Source organism: Equus quagga, chromosome 7 (assembly GCF_021613505.1).
Source record: "Equus quagga isolate Etosha38 chromosome 7, UCLA_HA_Equagga_1.0, whole genome shotgun sequence".
Classification (NCBI taxonomy): domain Eukaryota; kingdom Metazoa; phylum Chordata; class Mammalia; order Perissodactyla; family Equidae; genus Equus; species Equus quagga.
The window spans coordinates 13,428,465-13,440,440 of NC_060273.1; the positions used below are offsets into that span (position 1 = coordinate 13,428,465).

General features: G+C 45.6%; 1 long non-coding RNA gene across 2 annotated transcripts; it reads left to right on the plus strand.

Moving 5' to 3' along the window:
- The first annotated feature begins 2,639 nt into the window (after positions 1-2,639).
- LOC124242760 (uncharacterized) lies at positions 2,640-11,545 on the plus strand. Of its 2 annotated transcripts, none has more exons than XR_006889497.1 (4): positions 2,640-2,724; positions 3,578-3,705; positions 8,278-8,431; positions 10,878-11,545. It is a non-coding gene; the product is annotated as an uncharacterized LOC124242760 (long non-coding RNA). The 2 variants fall into 2 exon arrangements; XR_006889498.1 differs by lacking the exon at positions 2,640-2,724 and adding an exon at positions 3,267-3,364.
- The last annotated feature ends 431 nt before the right edge of the window (positions 11,546-11,976 follow it).

The window sequence follows — 11,976 nt, forward strand, 5'->3', positions numbered from 1 at the left end:
GTTCTTGGCATTTGCCACCCATCTAATGTTTTGCCATGCTGATGGATAGCTGGCATCTCATTGCTTTAATTTGAAATTCTTTAGTTATTAAAGTTTGAGCGTCTCTTCCTACATCATAGAGCAATTCAGGTTTCTCCATATCTGAATCATCTGTTCATGGGTTTTGTTTTGGTTTTTGCATTTTTTCACTGGGTTTCCTGTCTTCATAATTTACAGGAGTTCTTTGTATATTCTAGATATCTAACCCTTTTTGGTTCTGGAGGTTGAACATGCCTCTTAGGGTCGGTCGTGTTCACCGCTCTCTTCTTGAGCTAGCTGACTCCATCTCATTCTTCAGGATCAGCTCAGACATCCCTTCCTCCGCGAGGCATTGCCCTCGCTCCCTGCATTCTGTGTTCTCCATCTCCTGTCCACTCCTACAGCCTCCTCTCCTTCTTCAGTCTTCATGCTTATCAATCTATCATGATCACCTGTTTGAGTCTCAGTTTTCCCCCAAGCGATTTTGAGCTCCCTATGGCTATAGATCGCTTCCTATTCATTGTGACATTTTCAGCTCCTATTTCAGGGCTTAACATGAAAGACAAGAACAAATATTTGTGGAATCAATAAGTAAACTCATTTGTCAGATACTTCCTATGCATCAAACCCTGATTTATCAGCATTGTAGGCAATGATCCATTAAACCATCACAACAGCCCTGCGATGGAGGACTTGTTATCCCCACAAGATTTACAGATGAGGAAACAGAGGGGATGTGTGGTGTGTGTCACAAGGAAGATGGATAGCCACCAGCATTTGCTATTTTCCATACCCACTGTGCATATACAACTCCGTAGCTCAAGCTGCCAAATAAGTTTTAAAAGTTCTTACCAAAAGCATAATCATTTATTTGCCCTCGAATATTTCTTTTTTGCTTAACACGGCTACAAGAATCTGAGGTGGTCTGCCGCTGCTCCTCTCAGCCTCATCTCTACCATTACCACCGCCTCTTTCTAAGTCCCAGGGACATCCGATCCTCTTACAGCTCCTCAGACGCTCTTCCTTCCCTTCAGAGCGGCCCTTCTCAAGCTTCAATGCAAATAGAAATCACCCGGGGATCTTGTTAAAAAGTTCGAATACTTATTTACTACATCTGTGTTGAGGCTTGAGCGTTTGCATTTCTAACAAACTCCCAGGTGATGCTGATGCTGCTGGTCTGAAGACCACACTTTGAGTAGCCAGAATTTACAACACTCTTTACTCCCGTTTACTCCTAGCTACTCATGCTTCAGAGCTCTGCTTGAATATCACCGCCTCAAGGAATCCATTCCTCACCAGACTAGACCAGGAAACAGATCTCTGCACTCCATCCTTGTTTTTTGAAGCCCTTAACACCGTCGTATGAATGAGCCACCACATGAGTCCTTTAATGCTGTGTCCCTCACTCAAAGACTAGCTCCATGACAGAGGGAGCATCAGTCTGGCTCCCCATCACAGTCCTTGCACCTGACCAAGACTCGCCATAGTAGGATGTCAACAAGTATGTGTTCAATGAAAGGAAGACTGAACGGAGATAAATGTCCTAACAGTTGATTCAGAGTCCCTGTGACAGTGGGTTTTTAACCGCTTTTGCCCTACAGATCCCTTCGAGAATTTGAGGAAAGCTGTCCCCGGAAAAAAACCTCTCCCAGAAAATCAGAGCATGTAAGTAACATTTTGCCTAACGATTGTATGCCATTTCAGGAGGTGAAGAATCGCTTCCCTGTATAAACTCATAGAGCATCTCTTCCGAGGAGCACGAGGTGCCCACTCCATCTTCCCTCCTCCCCTTCATTCCAGTCCAACATTGGAGGGACATGGTAGGAATGCCTAGTGTCCTTAGAGCATCTTCACCCCTAACCTCGCTCACTGCACAGGGAGCGGCAAAGAGCAGGTGAATGTGGCCGGAACAAGGTGGGGGTGTGTGCCGCTCGGGGAAAGACTAAGCTTTGCCAAATCAACACACAGATCTGTCGGCCCTGAATTAACTGGGACATGATGCGAGCTAAAAACCGCGTCCCCAGAAATGGGCAAATTTTTAATTCAGGGCTCTGGCAAATGCAGCGGATTCTAAAACATCTCAGAGACCCACCTGTCTCATTTATTTTTGTGCCATTCTCTCTCTCAGAGATAGAAATGCCTCGTTTAGTGGACTAGTGTGGACTTCAGTGACGGAGGTAGCCGCTTTCACGTCCTGAACACCAAAGCTGGTTGCTTTTGAGCAAGACGGTTAACTTCGCTGCACCTCAGCTTCCACATCTGTGAAGTGGCTCCCCTCAGACTATCCTCTGAAGTCCCGAAAGATATTTTCGGTGCTGAAACAGCGCCTGCCATTTATATTGCTCTTGCTTCCCCCTTGTCCCACTGTCCCCTCCTATAACAGAGGCAGCTTAGAGGGACTTGCCTTGCCCTTCCCGACCTCTTATCTAATCTGTCTGCTCACTCCTCTCCTCCCAGGCTTCTGGGGATATAGTACATTAAAATCTGTTATTGGCACTGATATTTATTTGCAACTAGAGACATTTTCTTCTTTTCCAACTTGTACAAACCTGCGCTTGGCTCCCATCCACCGCCAGACCTAGAAATTATAACGCATTACCAGGTAGGCATTCATTTCCTGGTATTATTCTAAAAGACTGCTTGGGCTCAAGAGATCTGGAGCAGTAAATTCAGGAAGACACCCTGTAGGTTGCAGTAAAAGCCTGTGTAGGTAATATTTAAGGTGATTTTTTTTTTAAGTTCTTTAATATTCTTTCAGAGGTTCAATTTATTACCAACGCTCTCTCCAGGTAGAGAGTAATTTGAATATCACTGTGGGGCGAGGGGGTGTGGGGGTGAGGGTCGGGTAGAGGAGAAGGTAGTTTGCAAATCACACAAGTCAGCCTCAGCTTTAGTGAATACCAGAGAGATGCAGAAACGCAGGTTCGCGTTATATTCCGTGTTATAGTTTATTGATTTTTTTGAAAAAAAAATTACACAGGTAAATACATGGCTGTCTCCGGGAGTGATATTCAGAACACACAACTGTGATAGACAAGGTCTCAGCCTGAGGCTGGAGCTGGCATCTGGAGACCCCTGGACAGACAAGGCGTTAACCCCTTACCTGCTGGATCATAGGGAACGCCGGAGGGAGGGGGAACCCTGGGAATGGACCCAGGTGGTCAGCATAGTGGGGGACACTCTCTACCAACTGGTACGACAATATTTCAGTATTTTAACAACTGCAATAGCCCAGAAGTTGCCTAACTGCTGAAGATCAGCTGTATCAGCTGTGGCATTTCAACAGGAAGAATATAATGAGGCAGCGATGAATCTCCCCCTTTCAGTCCCACCTCTGCTGTGTCTGGTATGTTACCCGCGCCCCCACTTTATTTTCTCATTCAAACACCGGGAACGTCTAAATCTATGGGTGGTTTCTTTTTTAGTTGCGTCATAAAAAGTGGAATCGTACGTTACGAATAATAATAGCTAACAATTGCTAGAGCTGACTAGGTCTCAAGCGCAGTGCTTAGCTATTTAGTGTAATTAACTTTTCTAACCTCCTCAATTGTTTCCTCAGCTGACAGATGAGGAAACTGAGGCACAGCGAGGTCAATTAGCTTGCAAGCTAATAAGGGCTGAAGGAGAAAATCAACTCCACGTAGCCTGGCTCTGAGCCCTGACTCTCAGCATCGTGCACGAAGCAAGGTAAATCTGTGACTCTGCACTTTTTGTCCTAGATATGACTCATTGCTTTAAACGAGTACATTATATTATCTTGTTGGGTTTACCATATTTCCTTAAGCCTTCTTCCTTTTGACAGACATTCAGAATGTTTCTCAGTCTCTGTCTGTCTGTCTATCATCTGCCTCTCTCTTTTGCATTTTTCTTTTCCTCTCTTTGAAGGGGCCACTAAAAACAATGCTATGATGTGCCTATGTGTCCTTGTACAAGCAAGCCCCTGCACAGCTTTTATTTCTGGACTATGCACTTCAAAAAGAGGGAGTTGCTGGCCCTACTGGTAAGAATATTTTGAGTTTTAAGAAATATTGCTAGAATTACGTTGCAAAAAGGTATATGCTGTTTCAACCGGTTGTACACGCAATTGCCGTTTCTTCACATCCTCATCAGCACCAGAAGTTATCAATCTTTTTAATGTTTTGCCACACTAATGGAAGAACAGTGGCACTCCTGGTGACTTCAATTTGCATTTTCCTGATTATCAGAGGGGTTGAGCAATGTTCACGTATTTAATGGCCTCCTGCTCACGAATTGCCTGTTTGTGATTTTTGCCCAATTTTAAAGTGGGTTATTTATCTTCTCTCTTATCAATTTATGGGAACCCTTTAGTTGTTAGGAATATTAACCCTTTGAAAATCACGTGCACTGGAAATCTTCTATCCCAGTCTATCATTTTGATTTTTGTGTGGTCTTTGGTCGATCAGGTTTTAAATTTTACTTTTTTGTGTAATCTGTTGATCATTTATTTTACCATTTCTAGACTTTCTGTCTAGCTTAAGAGGGTCTCCCCCATTCTGAGTTTATTCATAGAGTCTCTTATTTTCTTATTTCTTTTCTACATTTCCATATTCAATCTATTCAGAATTGATTTCTCTGTCTGATTTGATGTGTGAATCTGTGCTTCCCTCCAGACCAAGAGCCAAATATACAGTTGTGCTGATTAAATTAACCGACGCCTTCCCCGTGGGTTGAGATGCCACAGTCAGTGCTGAGGACAGAGTCATAGGCCTGGGGGCCAACTGCTACCGGCACATTGGGTTCTCGTTGTCCCCCAGGGTAGAAATCAAGAGAGATAACAAATGGGAGTAGAAAAGCAAAAGTTTATTAGCTTGTGCACAGGGCAAGCACAAGGGAGCCGGTGTAGAAAGGAAGGGGGCAGGTGACCAGCTCATTAAGGAGCAGGACTGTGGGGCTTTCATCAGGCAAAGGCTGGGGAGGAGTGCCCTGTCATGGCATGTAGAGGTGGGGTTGTGCTTGCTCCTACGCTGTTGTTCAACATGCCGCTTCATGTGATGCATGTATCATTAGCATGCTAGCTCGCCACCCCTGGGTGTGATTTTTACCATGCTAATAGGGCTAGGGTCACCTGCAGTGGACTCCTGGGTGCTAGGGTGCGTGCATAAGTCCAGGAAAGTCCAGAGGCTGCAGAATGTGGATTTTGGTGACCTCTATCTGATTCTCCTAGCTTGCCGACTGGTTAGGGGTCTTATCTTGTTAGGCCAGGAGCGTTGCAGATGGCCCTGTCTTATTAGGCTGGTTCCTGTCTCAGAACCTCAGAAAGGCGGAGTCAGACCATGACTCCTGACCCCTCGCTCCTCTGACTGGCTGCATGACCTGGCACGAGGTCTCCTTGGAAAAAAATGCCTTTTACAACCATCTTCTCCTCTTTAAAACACAGGCAGTGTTGTGAGAACTAAGGGAAAAAAGGCCACTGAACCTAGACAAAAGAATTCTTTATTCCTGCCTACCCCTCCCCACCCCAGCAATATGCCGGATTTCATCCAGGTCAGGAAGGCTGGGACCCTCGAGCCTGGTCACTGACAAGGAGAGCATGAGTGAAGCCAACTCACATTGTGGGTGATTACACACCAAGCTTGGGGGCAGGGCACCAGCATCCCGAAGGCGTTTGAATCACTCAGTTGGTACTGGCTTGCTGTTTGAAATACGCATCCACAGCCAAAAACTTGTGCACAAATGAGCTGGTGGTGTCCTCCTGCTTCACCTGGGAACCAATATGAGTCAAAATGGGGGTGACTTACTTCCAGTCTTGTCTCAGCATGCAGAGGTCTGTAGACAAGCTGAGCCAAAGGCTTAGAGGGCTTGGCATTTGCCAACCAAACTAGAAAGCTGGAGAGCTGGTTTGGCCACTTTTCTTTTCCTTTTCGTTCTTTTCTCTCACTGCCCTCCACCCTACCCTATCCCTGCCTTTTACTTTCTTTTCCTTTCATTTTCCCCTCCCTCCTTCCTTCCTTCCTTCCATCTTCCCTTTCCCTTTCTCCCTCCATCCGTCTCTGGGAAGATATCTCCAAGACAGTATGTCAGCAGCCCAATGCTGCATTTGATCAACTCTTGAAGTGGCTGCAAATACTCTCGCTTCTCAGTTAAATTTGTATCGATCTCCCAAATGGGAAACAGGCAACCGAAATAAATTATATAAATAGAGTTAATCAGGAATGAGCCAGCGCCCGTGAGGAATCTGGGGCTGGTACCACAGATTTTTGCTGATGTGGAAAAGCCGCTGGAATGAAATATGTATGCGTTCGAGAGGAGAAAACAAACAAAAGCCAGTCCCTGAGAAGTCAGAATTACTGAGAGGTGAACCAGTCTCCTTGAGCAGAATCCCTCAGTGGCTGGCATAGACCTGCAGGGGGAATACATGGATCATTAAGGGCTGCCTCCTTCTCGAGAACAGGCTGCAGGAATCCTATATGGGTAGGAAAGGTCTGCTTATAACAGGTTATGGGTTTTTTTTCACATCAAGCATTTCAAGCTAAACAACCCATGGCTCTAGGAAGGAAAAAAAAAACCAGTGGGGAGCCTGGCGATATTCTTCTTTTCGGTTTGTGTCTTGTAGCAGATGTTTGTAGCTTTTGTCTAATTTTTTCTGATTTTGATTTAAGGAGACGTCTAGAGAGGAGTGGATGTGCATTGGAGGTTTAGCCAATCAGCTTTCATTCCCCTCCTCCCAGGGACTGGTTCACAGATGGATTACGTACAGTCAATGTAAAGGGTTTTTTTTGTTGGTTTGTTTAACTGATTTAGCTGCCAACATTGAAACAATTGGTATATTTTCTGTAAAATCATGGATTTCTGGCTTCTCTTTAAAAAGCCAGATGATCAGGTAACTGGGCTGATATCCCCTACCTGGCAATAGTCAGCTGGAGGCGCACAGTGGCTAGCCTCTTGCAATGACTGTGGGCTTTCCAGTTTGCCAAATTCCGCACCCAGCCCGAATGCATTTGAGTTTCTGACCTGGTCTGAGACAGCAGCTGTCTAATGTCATTTCACATCAAATGTCAGGAATGATGGAGACCTCGGATATCATTGGACCTAAATTCTCCCCTACCACATGGGGAAACTGGGACCCTGAGAGGGGATTACATGACGAGTTGATGGCATAAATGGGAAAAGAACCCAGGATAGCTTTATAGTAACTTGCAGGAGCAGACAATGCCTCTTATATTTCCTGCCAGGAAGGGCTAGTTCCCAAAGGATGCCTCCAAGGGGCTATTCTATGATGCGATCCATTAAAGGTGCTAATGTGGGAATTTCAGATCCAATAGGTGGTGGATATTTTTAGGCAATGGGGCCAAGGGTTCTCTTGCAAATTGCTTCTACAGGTGGATGCCAACTCCTCTTATGACCAAGGTTGAAGACTAGCTGTATAAAACTGTTATTTTCCCGACCATTAAAAAGATATGACAGGGGCTGGCCTATGTGGCACAGTGGTTAGGTTTATCATGCTCTGGTTTGGCAGCCAGGTTTGCAGGTTCGGATCCCAGGCACGGACATACACCACTCATGAAGCCATGCTGTGGTGGCATCCCACATACAAAGTAGAGGAAGATTGGCACAGATGTTAGCTCAGAGCTAATCTTCCTCACCAAAAAAAAAAAAAAAAGATATGATAACACCCCTCAGTCTTTCTGAAGTGATGCAATTTATAAGCTTACAGATGGAAAAAAAATCTATCTTTATTCATTTGTTCATTTGATTGCTTGTATGTTTGTTTATCCACCCCCATTTACTGGGCATTCACTACATGCCATGAACAATGGTTACTCCCAGAGACACAAAGATTGGTCCCTGAAGTTCTCAGTGGAGCTGCCAGCTGTAATGCAGACACAGAGGCGGGTGGCCTTCCCTGAGGAGGTGCCATATTCCTAACCTTTCCAAGACAAGGAAGAGTCCATTTTGAGTAGTAGTCAAGTGTTAGCATCTGTGAACTGCCCTCAGAGCCCAGACTCACTTTGATTGGCTCCCACATCTTAAAAATTAAATTAAAAAGTAGAAGTGTACCATATTTAAAAATTGGAAGACTTTAAATAAAAATCCAGATCTCCAACTTCTCTTGAAAAATAGTGGATCTGAAAGCACCGGGCCCACACTGCCTCACGGCCATAATTAGGTATTGCTGAGTGGTAACTGCTCCTTATAGAGAGGGCTCACATTCTCTGGTTTGTCACACTCCCCACCATTCCCTATAACATTATTCACGGCTCCCATCCTAAAATTGTGAGACCTGCCTGTCCTCTCTAGGGATCTGAATTGGTGTTCCCTGATCTAGCATCTCGAAGAGTGCACGATGGTCATGGAGAAGAGATGGAGAAAAATGTGTCCACCGAGGCGTAGAGGTGGGAAACATGGAGAACCTTCAGGGAACTGGATGCAGTTTCACGTGGCAGGCAGTTGAGTAAGTGGAACAGAGGGTAGGCAGACATGAAGCTGGAGAGGTGGGCGAGGGCCAAATTGGTCCATGGAAGGCCTGTGCATCATGCAAAGGACTGTGTACTGAATCCTACAGTCGATAGGGAACCTCTGGATTCTCAGTAGGGGATAGGGGAGTGTTGTGATTAGATGTGTGTTTTTGAAAGACCACTGCGCAACCATGGAGAACATAAACTGGCAGAGGTGGTAAAAGAGGCTGTGAGACCATTTGGGCAACAATGGTACAGATCCAGGATGGAGATGAGGGATCCGGTACTCCTTAATTCATGCCCAGCATCGGCACTTGGCAAATGATTCATTACTAAGAGATGAGTGATGACTTCTCAAGGGTCACTTGCTCCTCGTCAACCAAGAGTCACCATAATGGTCCTCTTGGCTTCCTGTGGCCAAAGTTAGGCCCGTGTGCACAGAGAGGGCACAAGCCAGTACTTCCTTGTCTATAAGATGCTTTTTGGCAAAGTACGTAGGAGTTGAGACTTTCTTAGTAGTAATTACATTATAATGCCCCAGGTGCCCCCAGGGTGTACTCAGAGAATTAATGGGCCTACCAGTCTCATTTACTTCTTAGGGTCCCAGGGTCTCCTTCCATAAATGCACATTCCCAGTGCGCTGAATGGGACCCTGGAGGACAAGAAGAGTGATTGCTTCTCTCAAAGGTGAGCCGGAGGTGAACGTCAGCCCCTGGAGGACACCTCTGGCCCCTTGACGGGGAAATACTGCCGTGACCGAGACAGAAGGCGCTCCAAACGCAGAGAACATTATTCCAAGCAAATGAGGAAACCCAGCAATTATTTCCACTCAAAAGTTGGTAATGAATAGGCATGTTATTTATTCATTCATTAAATGTAGGCAAACAAGCACCCAAAGAGGAAGCCGTCTGGCCGTTCTCTTAATGAATGTGCCCCGTTTCTGAGTGCATGTGGGCTGCGCAGATGAAATGCTGAACTCTGGAAATCTATTATCCACTCAGGAAGCCATCCTTCCAGCCTTAATTAGAGAAAATCAGCAATTCCCGCTTGCAAGAGATGGTGGTAGAAATCAGACTGAGGGACTGAATTACAGACTAGCCAGGCAGGTGGGGCTGGGCTGGGCAGAGTGCACAGAAGCCTGGGCACCATGTGAGTTCATCTGAAAGACTATGCCTTGGGTGTCCAGGAAGCCTATTACACCAACGATGGCCAAGATAGCACAGGGAATTGATGTCATTGCAAAACACCGAATCCTTTTTCATGAAGCCTTGGTGATTCATTCATTCATTCCATCAATTTTCCATTCGTCCACCTGCTCATTCCTGCATCCAGTCAGCAAGCATTTATGGAGCACCTACGATGTGCCAGGTACTGCACCATCAATATAAAATGCTAAGCAAACATAAATATTGTCTCAGTTCTATCACTCTTAAATTTTAGTAGAAGAGTATTTAATAAGTAGATAATCACATAAATATATAATTATAAGTTGTAATAGGAACTCAGAGGGGAAAATGTAAGGTACTGTGCAAATATATAATAAGGAGCTCTGAACAAGGTAGATGTCTCTGGGCATTGATGCTTGGGCTGGCATCCTAAGGAAGTAGGAGGTAACTGGATGAGGACAAGGGGGAGAGGGAAAAGGTAGGTCCATCTAGGTAGAGGGACAGCGTGTGCCAATATCCAGAAATGGAAAAGAGCACCATAGCCAGAGAAAATGCCTCTTGGGTATGGTTTTGCCTCACTTTTCTATACAAAGTACTGAGATTCTCTTTAGGTGATTAAATTAGGAAATGCTTGTGGGCTGAAACTGTCATGATAACATAAGGCTTGGTTTGAGTGGGTTGGATTAGATGCCGGGGAGACTGATGGGGACCCTCACCCCACCCTATGAGACTCTCAAAATGGAGGACTGAGCTCACCTTGATGCAGTAGGAACACGACCTCTGGATCTGCTGTCATGCCAGCCCCTCCTGCCAGGTGGGCTGCCCCCTCCCTGGCTGAGCCCGGGGTCCTAGAGACCTCTCGGGTCTCAGGAAGAGTTCCCATGCCCCTCTTCTCCAGGAGTCTGCCAACCACTAGAGCATGGACTCCAAAGACTGATCATACAAGAAAAACCTGACCCTGCTGCTCGTAAGCTCCATAATCTTGGGCAGGTCACTTAACCCCTTTGTGCCTCAGTTTCCTTGTCTAAAAATTAGGTGTGAGGACAGTGCCCACCTTAGAGCTGTTGTGAGGAGGGGCCATGTGGAAGGCATGGAGCAGTGCCTGTACCATAGTGAGAGCAACAAATACTTGAATTGTTATTACTTAGGGGATGCCCCTCATTCCCACTTTGGGCCAAGGGGCAAGAAAGAAAGCTTAGCATCAAATAGTTTATGTGATGTGTTGAACATCAGAGTAGATGAGTGGATGGATGAACGTGTGTGTTCTGTGTTGTAGGCACAACTGAGAGGTGAACACTCCTGAGACAGTGTGGAACTTGAGTGATTGTCCTTGGCTGTGCCTAATGCAAGGGTCTTTGAGGAACTGCAGGCAGCGTGGCTGGGGTCCGCAAGACTTGGAGTAAGATACATGGAGTAAGTAGGATTCTGCTGATGGCATCTGGGCAACAACTTGAATCTGTGTCTCCGATAATGTATGTTCCTGAAAAACGGTAACATTCCCCAACTGTCCTTCTCTTCAGCAGCTCCACCCACTTCTCTGGCTTAGCCAGCACGGTGTGCTAAGTTCTGCATTGAGTACAGACTTCTTCTCAACTCCATTTTATACCCCGGCTGTTCTTGCTCCTGCTTCCTCTCTCACTCAAAGCCATCAGGCAGACCATCCACCTTCCAAGACTTGGCTTATGAGTCATGCCCCTACAAAGTATCTCCTGGACTCATTCTCCATCCCCATCCTCTTGGAGTCAGAGGTTTTCTTCTTTATTCCTAAATGAAATGTATCTATCACCGTCATGGCATCTGTAATGCTGGATTCTCTTATTAAATTGATAAGTCTGTCTCCCCACATCGACTCTAGGAAAAATCCCTCCAGGCAGAGTCCTTTTATGTCTCTTGGGTGCCCAGGATCTGGCGCAGTGCTTGGCACTCAGTTGGTACTTAATAAATGCTGGTGTAATTAATGAACAAATGAAAGAACATGAGACAATCTATTTTATCGTCCTGTGTGAATGAAGAAATCAATGAAACCACCATCAATGATTGTTTGGGAATATATGCTTATTGTCTTTTTAAAAGCTCATTCCTGGAATGCTACTTAGCAATAAAAGGAATGATTCTGACACATGGCAACTTGATGGCTCGCAAGAGAATTATGCTGAGTAGAAAAACAAATCTCCACATTTTCCATACTGTATGATTCCATGTGTTTAACGTTCTTGAAATGGCAAAATGATGGAGACGGAGACCAGATTCGTGGCTGCAGGGATGAGGGTGTGTGGAAGGGAAGGAGGTGCAGTGGATGTAAGAGGTGACAGGAGGGGTTCTGGTGACAGGACCGTTCTGTGTCCTGACTGTGGTGATGGTTATTGAGTCTACAC